A 22,908-nucleotide genomic window follows, 5' to 3' on the forward strand; every position below is an offset into this window, starting at 1 on the left:
TAAGCCCATTCCCTCCCCTCCAGAAAACTTAAACACAAACAGGCTAAGAGAAACATATTAGTTCTTATATAATAAAAAGATGAATCACATGACAAGAACACACAATAGACAAAAGAATATTTTTTAAATAGCTAACATATCATGAAAAGTAATCTGACCAGTAACGAATGAAACATAAATTAAAACAACAGGTAAATCTTAATCTTAAAATTAAAAAAGTGGCTAAATAAATATATTATAGTCATACCATGAAATATTAAACCCTTAAAAAACAATGAAATACACAAGAAGTGAACCCTAAGTTAAACCATCAACTATAGTTAAAAGTACAATTAACAAATGTTCCACACCAACACAAGGTGTTAAAAGGGTGGTATATGGGATTCCTGTATTTTATGCATGATTGTTCTGTAAACCCAAAACTTCTCTAACAAAGAGAACAGAACAAACAAGAAACAATGAGGTAGGACTATATAGGTGCATAAATATGTTAAGTTGTACAGAATATATTAAGTGAAAAAAGTTCAGGTTAAAAATAGTACATGGTGGCTTCTGGAAGATGACAGTTAGGAGAGACAGGGCAAAAAAAAAATCTCCGTGAAAAATACTAGATAAAAGATAAAAAGTGACCCAGAACACCAGTTTCAGCGATGCACCAGATGGACAAGATCTGCTAAATCCACAGGGACTGTGCACTTGGTGAAACCTGGAGTCTGCGTTCTGAAACGAGTGAGCCTGCTGGATAACTGGCAGCCATGCTGTGGTCTGGGGAAACCAGGGTTGGCGTTTGGAGTTGGGCTAGTTTTAAAAACCCAAAAGTGGCTGCAGATATGGCAGCAAGAACCACACAGTGAAGTGCAGCGGGAACTGCGTCCCCACAACCCGTGGACACACCTCAATATCTGTTGTGGATGACAGTCTTTCACGCACCTGCTGCTAATTGTCTCACAGCTAGGAAGGCAAGGTTTAGTGAAAAGGGGAAAATAACCATGCCCATACAGCCATCTTTCCAGTGGGCTGGGAACGCCCCTGCCCAGCAATGGCGCCACAGCCCAGAGCTGCGCCAAACAACCCAGTGCGAGGGGATGTATTTCCAGCAACACGCACACATGCCACAGTATCTGGCATGGACAATAGCCTTTCACGCACCTGCAGCTAACTGTCCCAGAGCTAGGAAGGCAGAGGTGTGTGAAAAGGGGGAAATTTACACACCCCATACAGCCATGCTTTCAGCAGGCTGGGAATGCCCCTACATGGCCTGTGGCCCGGAACTTCCCTTGAGGGACAGTGCTCACTTGTAACATAGCACAGTCTTCCCTCAGCAGAGGCCCTAGGAGGGCACGGCTTGGAATAGGGACCCACTCGGAAGTCCCAGGGACCATACACCAATACCAAGGACTAGTGGGTCAGCGGCAGAGACAAACTGTGACGAGACTGAACTGAAGGTTTACACTCTTGGAACAGCTTTAAATCTCCAGGAACATCTGGGAGGTTTGATTATTAAAGCCGCCCTCCCTCCCTAACTGCTCAGACACATGCCCCACATTCAGGGCAGGCAGCACCAACTACACACGCAAACTTGGTGCACCAATTGGACCCCCACAAGATTCAGACCCCCACTCACCACCAAGACAAAGTTGGGGAGAACTGCCTTGAGGGGAATAGGTGGCTCGCAGATGCTACCTCCTGGTTAGTGAAAGAAAGTGTATGCCACCAAACTGTAGATCCGACAAATTAGAGATAAGTGTTTGAATAAGCCTCCATATCCTAAAAGAACCCTATCAAGTTAAGCAAATGCCAAGACGCCAAAAACAACAGAAAATTTTAAAGCATATGAAGAAACCAGACAACATGAATAACCCAAACCAAAACACCCAAATCAAAAGATCAGAGGAGACACAGTACTTGGAGCAATTAATCAAAGAACTAAAGACAAACAATGAGAGCATGGCACAGGATATAAAGGACATGAAGAAGACCCTAGAATAAATTGCAAGAGCAAATAAAAAAATAGACAATCTTATGGAAATAAAAGAAACTGTCAACCAAATTAAAAAAAATTCTGGATACTCACAGTACAAGACTAGGAAGCTGAACAGCGAATCAGTGACCTCGAGGACGACAGAATGGAAAGTGAAAGAACAAAAGAAAGAATGGGGAAAAAAACTGAAAAAATCGAAATGGACCTCAGGGATATGACAGACAAAACGTCTAAATATAAGAGTCATTGGTGTTCCAGAAGGGGAAGAGCAGGGTAAAGGTCTAGGAAGAGTATTCAAAGAAATTGTTGGGGAAAACTTCCCAAACCTTCTAAACAACATAAACACACAATCATAAATGCCCAGTGAACTCCAAATAGAATAAATCCAAATAAAAATAGTACATGGTATTATACAACTTTTGGTTAAAATACATATACACACATACACACACACAATTCCTCACTAATACAAATCTTAACAGAAGGATCAGTTGACTTTCTACTTTATACCTGATTTAATTATGCACTTTGGAGTATTTCACAACAAACTGATATTACCCCTATAATCCAAAAGAACAAAGTGATTCCATTTTGCAAATTAAAAATATTTTAAAGATGACATAGAACTGTATAACTGAAGACACAAGTATGGAGTACTTAGTTTTGTAAAAGAAAAATGTGGAAAGGTTTACTTTAAAACAACTTCTACTATATATTTCAAACTTTTAACAGTGTTTTCCCCCCTTGAGGACTAGAGCAAGAAGTCAATCAAACTTGTTTTATTCTTAAGTTCCTGTTCTGTTTGCATTTCAAATTATTGCATGTGTATTAGTTCTTAATTTAAAAAGATATTTCCATCCAACTCCTCCAAAACTCATAAAACCCATAGATGTAAAAAAATTTTTTTTACTAGAGAGCTAATTTAACACAAATACAATATACAAATAAAAACTGATATGAAATTCCAAAATACTAAAAATTCCTTTAGAGAGCTTTAAATCTTTTGATGTGTTCATTCATACTGACATGCATAGATAAGTCTTTTTTCTTCCTATCAGCTTGTTATCATTCCTATAAAGTCCTTGTAATTGCTAAAGACAGAGTTTTAGGTAGGTACAATCAATTAGAAGGCTAAAATAATTTGTCACTAGAAAAAAAAAAGACTAACAGATTATATGTTTTCACTTATATACAGCTTTATGACTGTCTTTCAATTATTTTTTTACCTTATGCAGAATAATTTATTGTATGTCTTTCCTCCACCTATTATATATCTATTTACCACTCCTGGATTTTTACATGTTGAATTTTAACAAGGCCTGCCTTTGAGGGGTGTATGTACGTGCGTGCGTGCGTGCGTGCGTGCGTGTGTGTGTGTGTGTGTGTTGTTACTGTTGGTATGTTGGGACACAAAGCCAAAGCTGGAGAGGTCCATGAGCAAGGAAGAGGGAAGAGGTGTAAGCCACATCATAAAATCGCAATGTCAGTATTAAAGGGTATTGACTGAGAGCAAAGACCAGGAGGCAGACTGGGCCACAATGTAGTCTCAAATGCCAGGATAAGGAAGCTCTATTTAATTTGGTAAGTCTTGGACAGATTTTAGCAGAGCTTCCAAAGTCCTTCCTGCTCTGCCCTCCACTGGTCTTTCTAGCCTCATTCCTTATCACATCCCCACTTGCAGGCACATGCCAACTGAACTGAACTACCTGCAGTGAGAAACTACTTGCAGTGTACCTCTCGGCCTTTACCTACCCCGCAACCCCTGCATTTCTGATTAACCGCCACTGAAGGAGGGACTGTGACATGTTCACCACAATATTCACTTTGCCTAGCTCTAAAAAAAAATTTATTTACAGAAAAAACATGCAGAAAATATAGTTCCTAATTACTACCTACCGCCCACCCCCCCACCATGCAGAGTTTTCTCTATTATTAACATTTTGCAGAGTGGGGTGCCTTTGTTAAAACTGACACAATATTATTATAATTACACTATTAACTATAGTCCATCATTCACAATAGAGTTCACTCTGTTTTTTACAGTTCTATGGATTTTTTAAAAAATTTTATTCTCATAACTTACATAATCTAAAATTTTCCATTTTAATCACTTTTCAATATACAATACAGTGGTGTTAATTACATTCACAATGTTGTGCTACCATCACCTTCCAATTTTGACAATACATGCTTGATCTTCTCATTCAGAGAGTGAGCTATGGACAGTATATACAAGACCAAGAAGACTGCTCTTTTATATATGAATAAAACACCTAGTTTAGTACTTAATTATTAGTTTAGTACTTAATTATTCATCCACTAGTATTCTTATTAGGAACTGGTAACATAAAAAGAAATAAAATAAGCAGTAATGCCTTTCTAAAGGAAGGGGTCTACAAGAGGAAAAGATATTTACACACAAAAAAACTACAGTAAAAGGCAAGTAAGTAGGTGCCATACTCATTAGTATACTCAATTACTGAGGGCTTATTTGCATGAATCACAAGTGCTAAAGTCTTTACAAATATTATTTCATAACATTCTAAGCTAGGTATTTCATATGAAAGACATCGAGGCCTGCAAATGTCAGGCAATTTGCCAAGGTAACAGATTATAAGCGCAGACTCAGGATTCACTCCAAAATCCCAATTTGTAACCACTGGGAAATATTCACCTACATATTTTAAGTGCTCATTAGAAAGAGACATCAAAGGGATGAAGCAAAGCGAGGATTGTGAAGGGAGTCATTCTTGGTTCAGTCCCAGAAGGTAGCACGCATTCTATCTTTTAATAAATAAATATATTTGGAAGATGGTGGAATAGGAGCAGTGGAGCAAACTTCTCCTCCATGAAAGAAACTAGAGAAAAGGCAGAAAATGCAAGGGACAGCAGTTCCAGCGTACAAGCGGCCAGAGAAGGACCCCTACGATACATAGAGGGGACTTGAATGAAAAAGTGGAGAAACTGTGTCTGAAAGGATGGGGCGAGTTTATTCAGCCGGGACCACTGGGGGCTGGCCAACAGTGAGCTGTTCGTTGAGCAGTGGAGGGAACGGTTCTCTACTCCTACACACCCATGTCAGCAATTAGCTGGGGATATAATCCTCCTTAGCCCCGTGGCCAGGAAATCCCAAGAGAGAACTTGGAAACCAGTGGACCCGTGCTGACTGCATTTACTCTTCCTCCACAGAATTCTGTGGTGTGCACAGGAGAGAGGCGGTGATAGGCAAGGGTGCCATACAGAAGCACAAGGAACACATCCACCACCCCAGAGGCTCACAGGTACACAGAGGGCAGGAAGCAGGGCACGTTTGAGCTACAGGATGAGACATGCAGCTGCATAGCCCAAGAGTGATCCACGTGGAGGCATGGGAATCACCAGCCCCATGGTGCCCTTAAGTGGACTTCCTGCCAAAATGAACAGGACCCAGTGCACACAGAGAACTGGTGCGCCGACTGGATTTCCATCTGGTTTGGACACCACCCAACATGCAGGCACAGGTGGGGGAAAGCTGGATTGAGGATAAGAGGTGGCTCAAGAGAGCCATCTGCTGGGAAGACAGGGAAAGTGCACTCCAACAAGCTGTGGTTCGGCCAAATTTAAAATAAATGTCCAAGTAGTCCTGCATTTCCAAAAGTAACCTTATCAAGATATGCAAATGCCCAAAGTCAAGAGAAAATCACCAATCAGAATCGTCCATGTACTAGCAGGGGCGGGGCTGCAGAGGTAGGAGGAAGATGGCTGCTGGGTTGAGGTATTTACAAAAGAAATAATTCCAGATTGATGTATGAAATTTTAAAACAACAACAGGAACTTCTGGGTTTAGATTGTTCCAAATATTCACCAGAGTTTGCAAATAGTAATGACAAAGATGATCAAGTTTGAAATTGCCAACCCTCAGTGATAGTACTGTCTCCAGAAGATGGAAAAGTAGATATTGTGAGAGATGCAGAGGACTTTTGCCACTCAGTAGCCCAGCAGCAAAAGAAATACACAGATTTGGATGTAGATATGTTAAACAGTTTACTTAGTTCACATTGTTTCTCTGATCCTGATTTAATATTGAAGTTTGGTCCTGTGGACAGCAGGTTAGGGTTTCTTCCCTGGCAAAACAGACTGATTGAGATTGTGTCTTTGCCTTCCCATTTAAACATCAGTTATGAGGACTTTTTCTCTGCCCTTCATCAGTATGCAGCCTGTGAACAGCGTCTGGGAAAGTAGTGATCCCTGGTTGCATAATTTGATTTCAGGCTTTTGGAGAAAAGGACCCAAATGACTCTAATGTTTACAAAGCACCTATGAAACCCTATACACACCCAATTCATGATCCTCATAATTTATCAACAAACACAAAAAGTGTCTTACTTGAGAGTGAGAGAGTGTATGTGTGTAGGTGAGCTTAATGCGCATGCCTATGTACATGTTTGTGCATGTGTATGTACAGAAAAACTTATAAAAATGTGGGAAGCATTAGAGAAGGAAATACACAGACCTGCAGCTTTGAGCTAATGGGAGCAACATTTTAGGAGTTGAAATTTCAAATTTAATGGCTTCAGCCCCAACTACTTCCCTGTTTTTGTGGGGAGAAGTGGGAGGTAATCAGAGCTGTTTATTGTTGTTTTGGAGTGAGGGTAATAATTTTTGTTCAGTCTTTTCTAGTGACCAAACTTTACTTTTTAAGAAATACATTGACTCTATTAAATGCAAACATTCTGAGTTTGAGCAGTGTCCAGAGAAGTGGAGTTCTGTGCTGCTCACATGTTAAAAGCTTGCTCACTTTCAACAGAGGGAATACCTATCTTCAGATGTCTGTCCATTTCATCTCCTAGTTCATTATAGTCAAATGATATGACTTGAGCGTGGTGTTGTGATGTTTATGCTCAGGGTTGTTAAAATCATTAAAAAATAACTCATTACATTGAAATACATAACTTAAAAAATTTAAATATTGAATTTGACAGTCAAGAAAAATGTTGGGGGGAGCTGTAATCTTAAAAGTGGAAAATTTCCTAAAATGAGAAAGTTTTTATTTCTTTTTTTGTTTGGGGATAGTGTGTTAGATAGTATCCAAAGTTGGTTGAAAAGTGATTGCACTAACTTTTTATTTAAAAGAAAAATGAAACAAACAAACAAAAAAAAATTTGAGGAAACTTACCAGTGAGTTCTTTTCCTCAAAAGTAACCTGTTCCACTTTGGAATTGCACATTAGTGCCATGTTAATATCTAGGAATTTTACTCAGTAAATCCTGATGGTGACTATCATAAAAGATCTTAAATAGGATTGAAGCTGTGTTGGGAGTAAAATCTACAAAGTCTACAAAGATAATTTAATTTTACGTGTTCTCTTTTGTAAGGAAAAATATTACAGTTTCTGTTATTTTGAAACCAATAAATGATTTTTTGAAAGGTATTTAATATTTCTTCCCTCCTGATCCTTGGAGAGAAACCATTCTTTATATTTGATGAAATGTTTCGAGAAAACGCTCTTATCAACAAGCATACAATAGCTATCTAAATTCTACATTAAGAATGGAGTAGTTTAAATTTGAGGTCTCTGAAGTTTAGAGTAAAGAAGTAAAGAAGAATGGATAGTAAAGAAATGGATAGTAAAGAAGTATAGATAGTAAAGAAGTATAGATAGTAAAGAAGTATAGAAGTATAGAAGTAAAGAAGTATAGATAGTAAAGAAGTATAGATAGTAAAGAAGTATAGAAGTATAGAAGTAAAGAAGTATAGATAGTAAAGAAGTATAGTAAAGATAGTAAAGAAATATAGTAAAGACAGTAAAGAAATGGACAGTAAAGAAGAATGGATGTGGAAAGCAAGGTCTGGAATTGCTTGTCAGATTCTGAAGAATAAATGTGTTTCAACTTTGGATTATAAAACCCCATTTACGATTTTAAAGATACACTTGCAATAAAAATGATTAAACTAAATTTTGGTCCAGTGATATTACTTTGCACTTCATAGTCCTTTTTACATTGTAAGACTGTTTTTTTTAAGTCTTAATTTATTGCTAAAAGTTTCATGTGAAGCCACAGAATATCTCCAAACTTTACTAGTGAATTTCCAATTTTTCTTCCCTTGAACTGTGATCCACGTTCTGCTGAGGCTTTCTAGCCTTAGGTGAAGTCAAACTTATGGCCTTTATAAATATGATAAATATAAGTCATCTTTTATAAACATTCTGGAGTATGCACGGCTTTTATAATTACTGGGTCCTGTTGAAGTGAAGGGACTTAACATTTGTTAAATGAAATTAGTGAAATAAATTACACATGGCCAATAGTACCCCCCCCCCCCCAAAAAAAGAGAAAATCACAACACACATGAAGACCTAAGGAGATATGGACAAGCCAAAGGACTGAATTAAAAAGCCAGAGGAGATGCAGAATTTAGAGCAATTAATCAAAGAAGTACATACAAATCTCCAAAACAACTTCAATGGGTTGGCTAAAGACATAAAAGGCATCAAGAAGACTCCAGAAGAGCATGAAGAAGAATTTAAAAGAGTAAATTAAAAAATAGCAGATCGGAGGCGGGGCAAGATGGCAGACTGGTGAGCTGTAAGTTTTAGTTACTCCTCCAGGAAAGTAGGTAAAAAGCCAGGAACTGCGTGGACTGGACACCACAGAGCAATCTGTCTTTGGGCATACTTCATACAACACTCATGAAAACGTGGAACTGCTGAGATCAGCGAAATCTGTAAGTTTTTGCGGCCAGGGGACCTGCGCCCCTCCCTGCCAGGCTCAGTCCCGGGGGAGGAGGGGCTGTCAGCTCCGGGAAGGAGAAGGGAGAACTGCAGTGGCTGCTCTTATCGGAAACTCATTCTACTGATTCAAACTCCAACCATAGATAGACTGAGACCAGACACCAGAGACTCTGAGAGCAGCCAGCCCAGCAGAGAGGAGACAGGCATAGAAAAAAAACAACACGAAAAACTCCAAAATAAAAGCAGAGGATTTTTGGAGTTCTGGTGAACACAGAAAGGGGAAGGGCGAAGCTCAGGCCTTGAGGCGCATATGCAAATCCCGAAGCAAAGCTGATCTCTCTGCCCTGTGGACCTTTCCTTAATGGCCCTGGTTGCTTTGTCTATTAGCATTTCAATAACCCATTAGATCTCTGAGGAGGGCCGTTTTTTTTTTTGTTTGTTTGTTTTTGTTTTTGTTTTTAAATCCTTTTTTCTTTTTCTAAAACAATTACTCTAAGAAGCCCAATACAGAAAGCTTCAAAGAATTGCAATTTGGGCACGTCAAGTCAAGAGCAGAACTAAGAGAGCTCTGAGACAAAAGGCAATAATCCAGTGGCTGAGAAAATTCACTAAACAACACAACTTCCCAAGAAAAGGGGGGTGTCCGCTCACAGCCACCATCCTGGTGGACAGGAAACACTCCTGCCCATCGCCAGCCCCATAGCCCAGAGCTGCCCCAGACAACCCAGTGTGACGGAAGTGCTTCAAATAACACGCACACACCACAAAACTGGGCGTGGACATTAGCCTTCCCTGCAACCTCAGCTGAATGTCCCAGAGCTGGGAAGGTGGAGCAGTGTGAATTAACAAAGCCCCATTCAGCCATCATTTGAGCAGACTGGGAGCCTCCCTACACAGCCCAGCAGCCCAGAACTACCCTGGGGGGACGGCACTCACCTGTGACATAGCACAGTCATCCCTCAACAGAGGACCCGGGGTGCACGGCCTGGAAGAGGGGCCCACTTGCAAGTCTCAGGAGCCATATGCCAATACCAAAGACTTGTGGGTCAGTGGCAGAGACAAACTGTGGCAGGACTGAACTGAAGGATTAGACTATTGCAGCAGCTTTAAAACTCTAGGATCATCAGGGAGATTTGATTGTTAGGGCCACCCCCCCTCCCCGACTGCCCAGAAACACGCCCCACATACAGGGCAGGCAACACCAACTACACACGCAAGCTTGGTACACCAATTGGGCCCCACAAGACTCACTCCCCCACTCACCAAAAAGGCTAAGCAGGGGAGAACTGGCTTGTGGAGAACAGGTGGCTCGTGGACACCACCTGCTGGTTAGTTAGAGAAAGTGTACTCCACGAAGCTGTAGATCTGATAAATTACAGATAAGGACTTCAATAGGTCTACAAACCCTAAAACAACCCTATCAAGTTCAGCAAATGCCACGAGGCCAAAAACAACAGAAAATTATAAAGCATATGAAAAAACCAGACGATATGGATAACCCAAGCCCAAGCACCCAAATCAAAAGACCAGAAGAGACACAGCACCTAGAGCAGCTACTCAAAGAACAAAAGATGAACAATGAGACCATAGTACAGGATATGAAGGAAATCAAGAAGACCCTAGAAGAGCATAAAGAAGACATTGCAAGACTAAATAAAAAAATGGATGATCTTATGGAAATTAAAGAAACTGTTGACCAAATTAAAAAGATTCTGGACACTCATAGTACAAGACTAGAGGAATTTGAACAACGAATCAGTGACCTGGAAGATGACAGAATGGAAAATGAAAGCATAAAAGAAAGAATGGGGAAAAAAATTGAAAAACTCGAAATGGACCTCAGGGATATGATAGATAATATGAAACGTCCGAATATAAGACTCATTGGTGTCCCAGAAGGGGAAGAAAAGGGTAAAGGTCTAGGAAGAGTATTCAAAGAAATTGTTGGGGAAAACTTCCCAAATCTTCTAAACAACATAAATACACAAATCATAAATGCTCAGCGAACTCCAAATAGAATAAATCCAAAAAAACCCACTCCGAGACATATACTGATCACACTGTCAAACATAGAAGAGAAGGAGCAAGTTCTGAAAGCAGCAAGAGAAAAGCAATTCACCACATACAAAGGAAACAGCATAAGACTAAGTAGTGACTACTCAGCAGCCACCATGGAGGCGAGAAGGCAGTGGCACGATATATTTAAAATTCTGAGTGAGAGGAATTTCCAGCCAAGAATACTTTATCCAGCAAAGCTCTCCTTCAAATTTGAGGGAGAGCTTAAATTTTTCACAGACAAAGAAATGCTGAGAGAATTTGCTAACAAGAGACCTGCCCTACTGGAGATACTCAAGGGAGCCCTACAGACAGAGAAACAAAGAAAGGACAGAGAGACTTGGAGAAAGGTTCAGTACTAAACAGATTCGGTATGGGTACAATAAAGGATATTAATAGAGAGAGGGAAAAATATGGCAAACATAAACCAAAGGATAAGATGGCCGATTCAAGAAATGCCTTCACGGTTTTAACGTTGAATGTAAATGGATTAAACTCCCCAATTAAAAGATATAGATTCGCAGAATGGATCAAAAAAAATGAACCATCAATATGTTGCATACAAGAGACTCATCTTAGACACAGGGACACAAAGAAACTGAAAGTGAAAGGATGGAAAAAAATATTTCATGCAAGCTACAGCCAAAAGAAAGCAGGTGTAGCAATATTAATCTCAGATAAAATAGACTTCAAATGCACGGATGTTTTGAGAGACAAAGAAGGCCACTACATACTAATAAAAGGGGCAATTCAGCAAGAAGAAATAACAATCGTAAATGTCTATGCACCCAATCAAGGTGCCACAAAATACATGAGAGAAACATTGGCAAAACTAAAGGAAGCAATTGATGTTTCCACAATAATTGTGGGAGACTTCAACACATCACTCTCTCCTATAGATAGATCAACCAGACAGAAGACCAATAAGGAAATTGAAAACCTAAACAATCTCATAAATGAATTAGATTTAACAGACATATACAGGACATTACATCCCAAATCACCAGGATACACATACTTTTCTAGTGCTCACGGAACTTTCTCCAGAATAGATCATATGCTAGGACATAAACAAGCCTCAATAAATTTAAAAAGATTGAAATTATTCAAAGCACATTCTCTGACCACAATGGAATACAATTAGAAGTCAATAACCATCAGAGACTTAGAAAATTCACAAATACCTGGAGGTTAAACAACACACTCCTAAACAATCAGTGGGTTAACGAAGAAATAGCAAGAGAAATCGCTAAATATATAGAGACGAATGAAAATGAGAACACCAACATACCAAAACCTATGGGATGCAGCAAAAGCAGTGCTAAGGGGGAAATTTATAGCACTAAACGCATATATTAAAAAGGAAGAAAGAGCCAAAATCAAAGAACTAATGGATCAACTGAAGAAGCTAGAAAATGAACAGCAAACCAATCCTAAACCAAGTACAAGAAAAGAAATAACAAGGATTAAAGCAGAAATAAATGACATAGAGAACAAAAAAACAATAGAGAGGATAAATATCACCAAAAGTTGGTTCTTTGAGAAGATCAACAAGATTGACAAGCCCCTAGCTAGACTGACAAAATCAAAAAGAGAGAAGACCCATAGAAACAAAATAATGAATGAAAAAGGTGACATAACTGCAGATCCTGAAGAAATTAAAAAAATTATAAGAGGATATTATGAACAACTGTATGGCAACAAACTGGATAATGTAGAAGAAATGGACAATTTCCTGGAAACATATGAACAACCTAGACTGACCAGAGAAGAAATAGAAGACCTCAACCAACCCATCACAAGCAAAGAGATCCAATCAGTCATCAAAAATCTTCCCACAAATAAATGCCCAGGGCCAGATGGCTTCACAGGGGAATTCTACCAAACTTTCCAGAAAGAACTGACACCAATCTTACTCAAACTCTTTCAAAACATTGAAAAAAATGGAACACTACCTAACTCATTTTATGAAGCTAACATCAATCTAATACCAAAACCAGGCAAAGATGCTACAAAAAAGGAAAACTACCGGCCAATCTCCCTAATGAATATAGATGCAAAAATCCTCAACAAAATACTTGCAAATCGAATCCAAAGACACATTAAAAAAATCATACACCATGACCAAGTGGGGTTCATTCCAGGCATGCAAGGATGGTTCAACATAAGAAAAACAATCAATGTATTACAACACATTAAAAACTCGAAAGGGAAAAATCAATTGATCATCTCAATAGATGCTGAAAAAGCATTTGACAAAATCCAACATCCCTTTTTGATAAAAACACTTCAAAAGGTAGGAATTGAAGGAAACTTCCTCAACATGATAAAGAGCATATATGAAAAACCCACAGCCAGCATAGTACTCAACGGTGAGAGACTGAAAGCCTTCCCTCTAAGATCAGGAACAAGACAAGGATGCCCGCTGTCACCACTGCTATTCAACATTGTGCTGGAAGTGCTAGCCAGGGCAATCCGGCAAGACAAAGAAATAAAAGGCATCCAAATTGGAAAAGAAGAAGTAAAACTGTCATTGTTTGCAGATGATATGATCTTATATCTAGAAAACCCTGAGAAATCGACGATACAGCTACTAGAGCTAATAAACAAATTTAGCAAAGTAGCGGGATACAAGATTAATGCACATAAGTCAGTAATGTTTCTATATGCTAGAAATGAACAAACTGAAGAGACACTCAAGAAAAAGATACCATTTTCAATAGCAACTAAAAAAATCAAGTACCTAGGAATCAACTTAACCAAAGATGTAAAAGACCTATACAAAGAAAACTACATAACTCTACTAAAAGAAATAGAAGGGGACCTTAAAAGATGGAAAAATATTCCATGTTCATGGATAGGAAGGCTAAATGTCATTAAGATGTCAATTCTACCCAAACTCATCTACAGATTCAATGCAATCCCAATCAAAATTCCAACAACCTACTTTGCAGACTTGGAAAAGCTAGTTATCAAATTTATTTGGAAAGGGAAGATGCCTTGAATTGCTAAAGACACTCTAAAAAAGAAAAACGAAGTGGGAGGACTTACACTCCCTGACTTTGAAGCTTATTATAAAGCCACAGTTGCCAAAACAGCATGGTACTGGCACAAAGATAGACATATAGATCAATGGAATCGAATTGAGAATTCAGAGATAGACCCTCAGATCTATGGCCGACTGATCTTTGATAAGGCCCCCAAAGTCACCGAACTGAGCCATAATGGTCTTTTCAACAAATGGGGCTGGGAGAGTTGGATATCCATATCCAAAAGAATGAAAGAGGACCCCTACCTCACCCCCTACACAAAAATTAACTCAAAATGGACCAAAGATCTCAATATAAAAGAAAGTACCATTAAACTCCTAGAAGATAATGTAGGAAAACATCTTCAAGACCTTGTATTAGGAGGCCACTTCCTAGACTTTACACCCAAAGCACAAGCAACAAAAGAGAAAATAGATAAATGGGAACTCCTCAAGCTTAGAAGTTTCTGCACCTCAAAGGAATTTCTCAAAAAGGTAAAGAGGCAGCCAACTCAATGGGAAAAAATTTTTGGAAACCATGTATCTGACAAAAGACTGATATCTTGCATATACAAAGAAATCCTACAACTCAATGACAATAGTACAGACAGCCCAATTATAAAATGGGCAAAAGATATGAAAAGACAGTTCTCTGAAGAGGAAATACAAATGGCCAAGAAACACATGAAAAAATGTTCAGCTTCACTAGCTATTAGAGAGATGCAAATTAAGACCACAATGAGATACCATCTAACACCGGTTAGAATGGCTGCCATTAAACAAACAGGAAACTACAAATGCTGGAGGGGATGTGGAGAAATTGGAACTCTTATTCATTGTTGGTGGGACTGTATAATGGTTCAGCCACTCTGGAAGTCAGTCTGGCAGTTCCTTAGAAAACTAGATATAGAGCTACCATTCGATCCAGCGATTGCACTTCTCGGTATATACCCGGAAGATCGGAAAGCAGTGACACGAACAGATATCTGCACGCCAATGTTCATAGCAGCATTATTCACAATTGCCAAGAGATGGAAACAACCCAAATGTCCTTCAACAGATGAGTGGATAAATAAAATGTGGTATATACACACGATGGAATACTACGCGGCAGTAAGAAGGAACGATCTGGTGAAACATATGACAACATGGATGAACCTTGAAGACATAATGCTGAGCGAAATAAGCCAGGCACAAAAAGAGAAATATTATATGCTACCACTAATGTGAACTTTGAAAAATGTAAAACAAATGGTTTATAATGTAGAATGTAGGGGAACTAGCAGTAGAGAGCAATTAAGGAAGGGGGAACAATAATCCAAGAAGAACAGATAAGCTATTTAACGTTCTGGGGATGCCCAGAAATGACTATGGTCTGTTAATTTCTGATGGATGTAGTAGGAACAAGTTCACTGAAATGTTGCTATATTATGTAACTTTCTTGGGGTAAAGTAGGAACATGTTGGAAGTTAAGCAGTTATCTTAGGTTAGTTGTCTTTTTCTTACTCCCTTGTTATGGTCTCTTTGAAATGTTCTTTTATTGTATGTTTGTTTTCTTTTTAACTTTTTTTTTCCATACAGTTGATTTAAAAAAGAAGGGAAAGTTAAAAAAAAAAAAAAGAAAAGAAAAAAGACAAACAAGGAAAAAAAAAAAAAAGATGTAGTGCCCCCTTGAGGAGCCTGTGGAGAATGCAGGGGTATTCGCCTACCCCACCTCCATGGTTGCTAACATGACCACAGACATAGGGGACTGGTGGTTTGATGGGTTGAGCCCTCTACCATAAGTTTTACCCTTGGGAAGACGGTTGCTGAAAAGGAGAGGCTAGGCCTCCCTGTATTTGTGCCTAGGAGTCTCCTCCTGAATGCCTCTTTGTTGCTCAGATGTGGCCCTCTCTGTCTGGCTAAGCCTACTTGAAAGGTGAAATCACTGCCCTCCCCCCTACGTGGGATCAGACACCCAGGGGAGTGAATCTCCCTGGCAACGTGGAATATGACTCCCGGGGAGGAATGTAGACCCGGCATCGTGGGACGGAGAACATCTTCTTGACCAAAAGGGGGATGTGAAAGGAAATGAAATAAGCTTCAGTGGCAGAGAGATTCCAAAACGAGCCGAGAGATCGCTCTGGTGGGCACTCTTACGCACACTTTAGACAACCCTTTTTAGGTTCTAAAGAATTGGGGTAGCTGGTGGTGGATACCTGAAACTATTAAACTACAACCCAGAACCCATGAATCTCGAAGACAGTTGTATAAAAATGTAGCTTATGCGGGGTGACAGTGGGATTGGGAATGCCATAAGGACCAAACTCCACTTTGTCTAGTTTATGGATGGATGTGTAGAAAAGTAGGGGAAGGAAACAAACAGACAAAGGTACCCAGTGTTCTTTTTTACTTCAATTGCTCTTTTTCACTCTAATTATTATTCTTGTTATTTTTGTGTGTGTGCTAATGAAGGTGTCAGGGATTGATTTAGGTGATGAATGTACAACTATGTAATGGTAATGTAAACAATCGAAAGTACAATTTGTTTTGTATGACTGCGTGGTATGTGAATATATCTCAATAAAATGATGATTAAAAAAAAATAGCAGATCTTATGGAAATAAAAGATACTGTTGATCACATTAAAAATATACTGGAGACACATAACAGCAGATTTGCACAGGCAGAAGAAAGAATAAGTGAACTAGAGGACAGAAAAATTGAATGCAAATGCACAAAAGAACTAATGAAAAAACAACTGAAAAATTTGAAATGGATCTCAAGGAAATGGTGAACAACTTGAAGCATACAAACGTAAGAATCACTGGTATCCCAGAAGAAGAAGAAGTTAAAGGGCTAGGAAAAGTATTTGAAGACAACCTTGGGGAAAACTCAATCCTTATAAAAACAAACACGTGAATCAAAGAAGCCCAACAAACTCCAAATAGAATAAATCCAAATAGACCCACTATGAGACACATACTAATGAGACTGTCAAATGCTGAAGAGGAGAAAGTACTGAAAGCAGCAAGAGAGAAGTGATTCACCACAAAAAAGAGAAACAACATAAGAGTAAATACTGACTAATCAGTGGACAACATGGAGGCAACAAGGCAGTGGTACCATATATTTAAGATTCTGAAAGAGAAAGATTGCCAGCGAAGAATTCTTTATTCAGCAAACCTCTCCTTCAATAGTGAGAGAGAGCTGAAAATGTTCACAGACAAAAAACGCTGAGACAATTGGTTAACAACAGATTTGCCCTGCAAGAAATACTACAGGGAGTTCTTTCAGCTGATAAAAAAAGAAAGGAGAGAGAAGTCTGGAGAAAGGCAAAGAACTGAAGAGTATTAGTGAGGGTAATTTAAAGGAAAAGAAGGTGGGGGGGGGAATAGATTTGACAAATAAAAACCAAAGGATAAGATGGTTGATTCAACAATTGCCTACACAGTAATAACTTCAATTGTGACTGGATTAAACTCCCCAATTAAAAGATATAGATTGGCAGAATGGATTTAAAAATATGATCCATCGATATCCTTTTTGCAAGAGACTCATCTTAGAGCCAGCAACACAACGAGACTGAAAGTGAAAGGACGAAAAAAAAATACATATGCAAGCTACAGCAAAAAGAAGGCAGGGATAGCTATACTCATTTCAGACAAAATGCACTTTAAATGCAAAGGACACTATATATATTAATAAAAGGGACACTTCACCAAGAAGAAATAACAATCATAAATGTTTATGTACCCAATCAAGGAGCTCCAAAGTACATGAGACAAACATTGGGAAAACTGAAAGGAGCAATAGACGTTTCTACAATAATAGTGGGAGACTTCAATACACTACTCTTTTCTACAGATAGGACAACCAAACAGAGGACCAATAAGGACACTGAGAAGGAAAACAATGTGATAAATGAATTAGACTTAACAGACATATATAGATCATTATATCCCAAGGTATCAGGGTATACATTCTTCTCTAGCACTCATAGAACGTTCTTCAGGATAAGGCATATGCTGAGGCAAAAAAAGTCTCAGTTAACTTAAAAAGATTGAAATCATCCAAAGCACATTCTCTGACCATAATGGAATGCAACTAGAAAGCAATAACCACCAAAGAACCAGAAAATTCACAAATACGTGGAAGTTAAACAACACACTCCTAAACAAACAGTAGTCAAATAAGAAACTGCAAAAGAATGAAAATGAGAACAGAACATATTAAAACCTATGGAATGCACTGAAGGCACTGCTGAGAGGGATATTTACAGCTCTAAATGCATACGTCAAAAAGCAAGAAAGAGCTAATACTAAAGATCTAAGTGAAAAACTGAGGAGGCTACAGAATGATCAGCAAACTAACCCTAAAGCAAGAAGAAAACAAATAAAAAAAGAAAACAAATAATAAAGATTAAAGAAGAAATAAATGATCTGGAGAACAAAAAGCAAGAGAGAGAAATAAAACCAAAAGGTGGTTCTTTGAGATCAACAAGATTGACAGACCGTTAGTTAGAATGACAAAGTCAAAAAGAAAGAAGACCCAAACAAACAAAATGAGAAACAAGAGGGGGGACCGTGGTTCCTGAAAAATTTTTTAAAAATTTAAAAAATCGTATGAAGATACTATGAACAACTGTATGCCTGTAAACTAGACAACTTAGAGGAAATGGATAATTTCCTGGAAACACATCAACAAACTAGACTGACCCAAGAAGAATAGAAGACCTCAACAAACTAACCACAAGTAGAGATCCAATCAGTCATCAAAAATCTTCCTACAAATTAAGCCCAGGACGAGATGGCTTCACAGGGGAATTTTACCAAACTTTCCAAAAAGAACTGACACCATTCCTACTCAAACTCTTTCAAAAAATTGAAGAAAAAGGAACACTACCTAACATCACTCTAATACCAAAACTACATAAAGATACTAAAAGAAAGGAAAATTACAGGCCAATCTCCCTAATGAACATCGATGCAAAAATTCCCCAAAATACTTGCAAATGGAATCCAAAGGCATAGTAGAAGAATCATACACTATGACCAAGTGGGGTTCATTCCAGGCATGCAAGGTTGGTTCAGCATAAGAAAATCAATCAACATAATACCTAACATTAACAAATCGAAAGGAAAAAATCATGATCATCTCAACAGATGCTGAAAAAGCATCGGAAAAATTGAGCATCCTTTTTTGATAAAAACACTTCAAAAGGTAGGAATTGAAGGAAACTTCCTCAATATGATAAAGGGCAAATATGAAAAACCCATAGCCAGCTTAGTACTCAATGGTGAGAGACTGAAAGCCTTCCTCCTAAGATCAAGGGCAAGACAAGGATGCTCACTATCACCACTACTATTCAATATTGTGCTAGAAGTTCTAGCCAGAGCAATTTGCCAAGACAAAGAAATAAAAAGCATCCAAACTGGAAAGGAGAAGTAAAACTGCCATTATTTGCAGATCATATAATCTTGTATTTCGAAAATCCTGAGAAACTGAAGACAAAGTACCTGAACTAATAAATTCAGCAGAGTGGTAGGATATAAGATTAATGCACTTGACTCCCAGGAATGAGTCTCGCCGTGGCAGTAAGGGTCTGAAAATGCCTACTTGAGAAAAAGGGGGAAAAAGAAAGGTAACATGCTGAGGTTACAGTGGCTGAGAGATACCAAATATAGTCGAGAGGCTATCCTGGAGGTTTCTCTTATGCAAGCTCCAGCTAGACATCCAAATGGCCACAGTATGCCATGCCTTTACCCAAAGGAGTCCCCAAATACCTGGGTCCCTACCTGAGATTCTACAAAAGATTCACTCAATAAGTTTTATCTCTCAGAAACTTAAATCCACCACAGTGTTCCTACACCCGACAAGCCATAAAACCCAGAAACAAAAGCCTCTTTAAGAATGAGATGCAGCTCCCTTCCCCTTATTGTCGATACCCCCTTTCAATTTGAACAAGTTAGGGTGCTTATTGCCTAGACATCCCTGAAAATGGAGAAAGAGATCAAGTGAGAGGAAGGGGTAGCAACAAACAAGAAAAAATTTAACAAAGGTCTATGAATACTGAAACTTTATATAAATACATATATTTGTTTAGATGCTGGGGTATTAGAATAGCTGCAAGGAGGTAAATGATATGATAGAACTGTAACCTATAACATCCTTTGAAATTTGCTCTACAGCTACTCATTGACTTGTGCTTTGAAAGCCTTCACCTTTCTGTATTTACCCTATATTGCAAAATAAGGAAAGAACTGAAACTGTGGAACTGTAACCCGTAACAATTTTTGAAATTACTTATATAACTGTAATAGGTTGAGCTATTACAGTTGAGCTGTACATCGAAAGTTAACACCTTTCTGTATGTACATTATATTTTACAACAATGGAAATGGCTGAAGTTATGGAACTGTGACCCAAGACATTCTTTGCAATTTGCTCTCTAACTACTTGTTAAATCATATTTTGAAAGTTATCACTCTTATGTATACATGGTAAAGTTCACAATAAAAAAATGCATTAAAAAAAAGATTAATGCACTTAAGTCAGTAATGTTCTTACATACTAGTAATAACCTAACCGAAGAGGCAATCAAGAAAAAAATTCCATTAGCAATTGCAACTAAAAAAAAATCAAATACCTTGTAATAAACTTAACCAAGGATGTAAAAGACCTCTACACAAAAAATGACAAAACTTTAATAAAAGAAATCAAAGAAACCTAAATAGGTGGGAAGATATTCCATGTTCATGGATAGGAAAGCTAAATGTCATGAAGACGTTAATTCTACCCAAACTAATCCACAGTTTCAATGCAATTCAAATAAAAATTCCAACAACCTACTTTGTAGACTTGGAAAAGCTAGCTCTCAAATTTATTTGCACAGGAAAGGGGCCCTGAATTGCCAAAAACATTCTAAAAATGAAGAACGAAGTGGGATGACATACTTCCTGAATTTAAAGCCTAATAGAAAGTCATAGTGGTCAAAACAACATGGTACTGGCCCAGAGGCAGACATACCGATCAATGGAATTGAATTGAGAGTTCAAAAGTAGACCCCCAGGATCTATGGTCAACTGATTTTTGCTAAGGTCCCCAAATCCACCGAACTGGGACAGAACAGTCTCTTCAACAAATGGTGATGAGAGAATGGAATATCCATATCTTAAAAAATGAAAGAGAACCCCTATCTCACACCTTACACAAAAATTAACTCAAAGTGGATCAAAGACCTTAATATAAGAGACAGTACCATAAAACTCCCAGAAGATAACACAGGGAAACATCTTTAAGACCTAGTACTAGGAGGTTGCTTCTTAGATCTTACACCTAAAGCACAAGCAATGAAAGAAAAAATAGATAAATGGGAACTCCTCAAAATCAAAAGCTTCTATACCTCAAAGGAATTTGTCAAAAAAGGTATAGGCAGCAAATTCAATGGGAGAAAATATTTGGAAACCACATATCTGATAAAAGACTGATATCTTGCATATATAAAGAAATCCTACAACTCAACAATAGTACAAATAGCCCAATTATAAAATGGGCAAAAGATATGAAAAGACATTTTTCTGAAGAAGAAATATAAATAGCTAAAAAACACATGAAAAGATCTTCATCTTCACTTGCTATTAGGGAGATGCAAATCAAGACCACAATGAGATATCATCTCATACCAATAAGAATGGCTGCCATCAAAGAAACAGGAAACTACAAAATACTGGAAAGGATGTGGAGAAATTGGAACTCTTATTCATTGCTGGTGGGACTGTATAATGGTACAGCCACTCTGGAAGACAGTTTCGTGGTTTCTCAGAAAGCTAGATACTAAATTACCCTATGATCTGGCAATTTCATTCCTTGGTATATACCCAGCAATTCTGAAAGCAGTGACGCGAACAGACATTTGTACACCTATGTTCATAGCAGCACTGTTCACAATTACCAAGAGATGGAAACAATCCAAGCGTCCTTCAACAGACAAGTGAACAAAATGTGGTATATACATACGATGGAATACTATGCAGCAGTAGGAAGCAATGAGGTCTTGAAACATGGCAACATGGATGAACCTTGAAGATATAATTCTGAGTGAAATGTCAGACACAAAAGGAGAGATACTGTATGTTACCACTTCTATGAACTATCTGAACAATGTAAGATCAGTGTCTTATAAGAATATTGAGGATCTAGTGACAGACAGTAGCTAGTGAAGGGGAATGATAATCTAATATGTTCAGATATATTAATGGCAGTGAATTCAAAGGTATGGTAATGGATGGGCTGACAATTATTTGTTAATGGGATTGTAAGTATCAGAGCTGTATTGAAGCCAAATAGGAATGAAAGAGGTTGTTTAAAGGCATGTTTCCTACAGATCAGCACTACAAATATAGATAGGTACTTGCATGATATACTTCTAAGGTATAACACTAGCACAGTTGACAACAGAAGGGTACATGGGAAAAATCTACACACTGCATACTAGGGACTAGAATTAATAGGAATACCATACTAGTATTATACAAATACTAGGGACAAATAATTAAGGGCTGACAAGAGTTATGAGACATTTTGGGTTATGAGAATTGCTTAAACTGGAGAGTGATGAGGACTGTACAACTAAGTGAGGATACTGTGAGATATGGATGGATTATCATGGATATAACAAACGTTATGTGAACCTAGGAACCTCCTACTTTATAAGTCAAGCCCTCAATATTGAGGCTTGCTCTGGGGAAACTTATGGCTGTAAAGAGGAGGCTGAGCCCACCTGTAATTATGCCTGGACATCATCTCCAGAGAACCTCTTTTTTTGCTCAAATGTCGACTCTCTCTCTAAGCCTAACTCTGCAAATAAATTCATCACCCTCCCCCCAACGTAGGACAGGACCCCCAAGATGAATGAGCCTTCCTGGCCATGTGGCACATGGATTCCTGGAATGAGTGTGACCTTGGCATCAAGAGATTGAGAATGCCTTTTTGATCAAAAGGAGGAAAAAGAAAGGCAATAAAATAAGGTTCTAGTAGCTAAGAGGATTCAAATAGAGTTAAGAGGTTATCCTGCAGGTTACTCCTATGCAAGCTTCACCTAGATATGCCAAATGACCACAATGTGATAAGCCCAAGTCAACAGTAGTCCCG

General features: G+C 38.3%; 1 protein-coding gene and 1 pseudogene across 3 annotated transcripts in view; one reads left to right on the forward strand and one right to left on the reverse strand.

The window, feature by feature from the left end:
- The window catches only part of DARS1 (aspartyl-tRNA synthetase 1), a 96,697-nt gene that overhangs the window by 63,871 nt on the left and 9,918 nt on the right, over positions 1 to 22,908 (reverse strand). The window lies entirely within an intron of this gene.
- Positions 5,349 to 6,202, forward strand: LOC119544471 (annotated as a pseudogene).

This window comes from Choloepus didactylus, chromosome 9 (assembly GCF_015220235.1).
Source record: "Choloepus didactylus isolate mChoDid1 chromosome 9, mChoDid1.pri, whole genome shotgun sequence".
Lineage (NCBI taxonomy): Eukaryota > Metazoa > Chordata > Mammalia > Pilosa > Megalonychidae > Choloepus > Choloepus didactylus.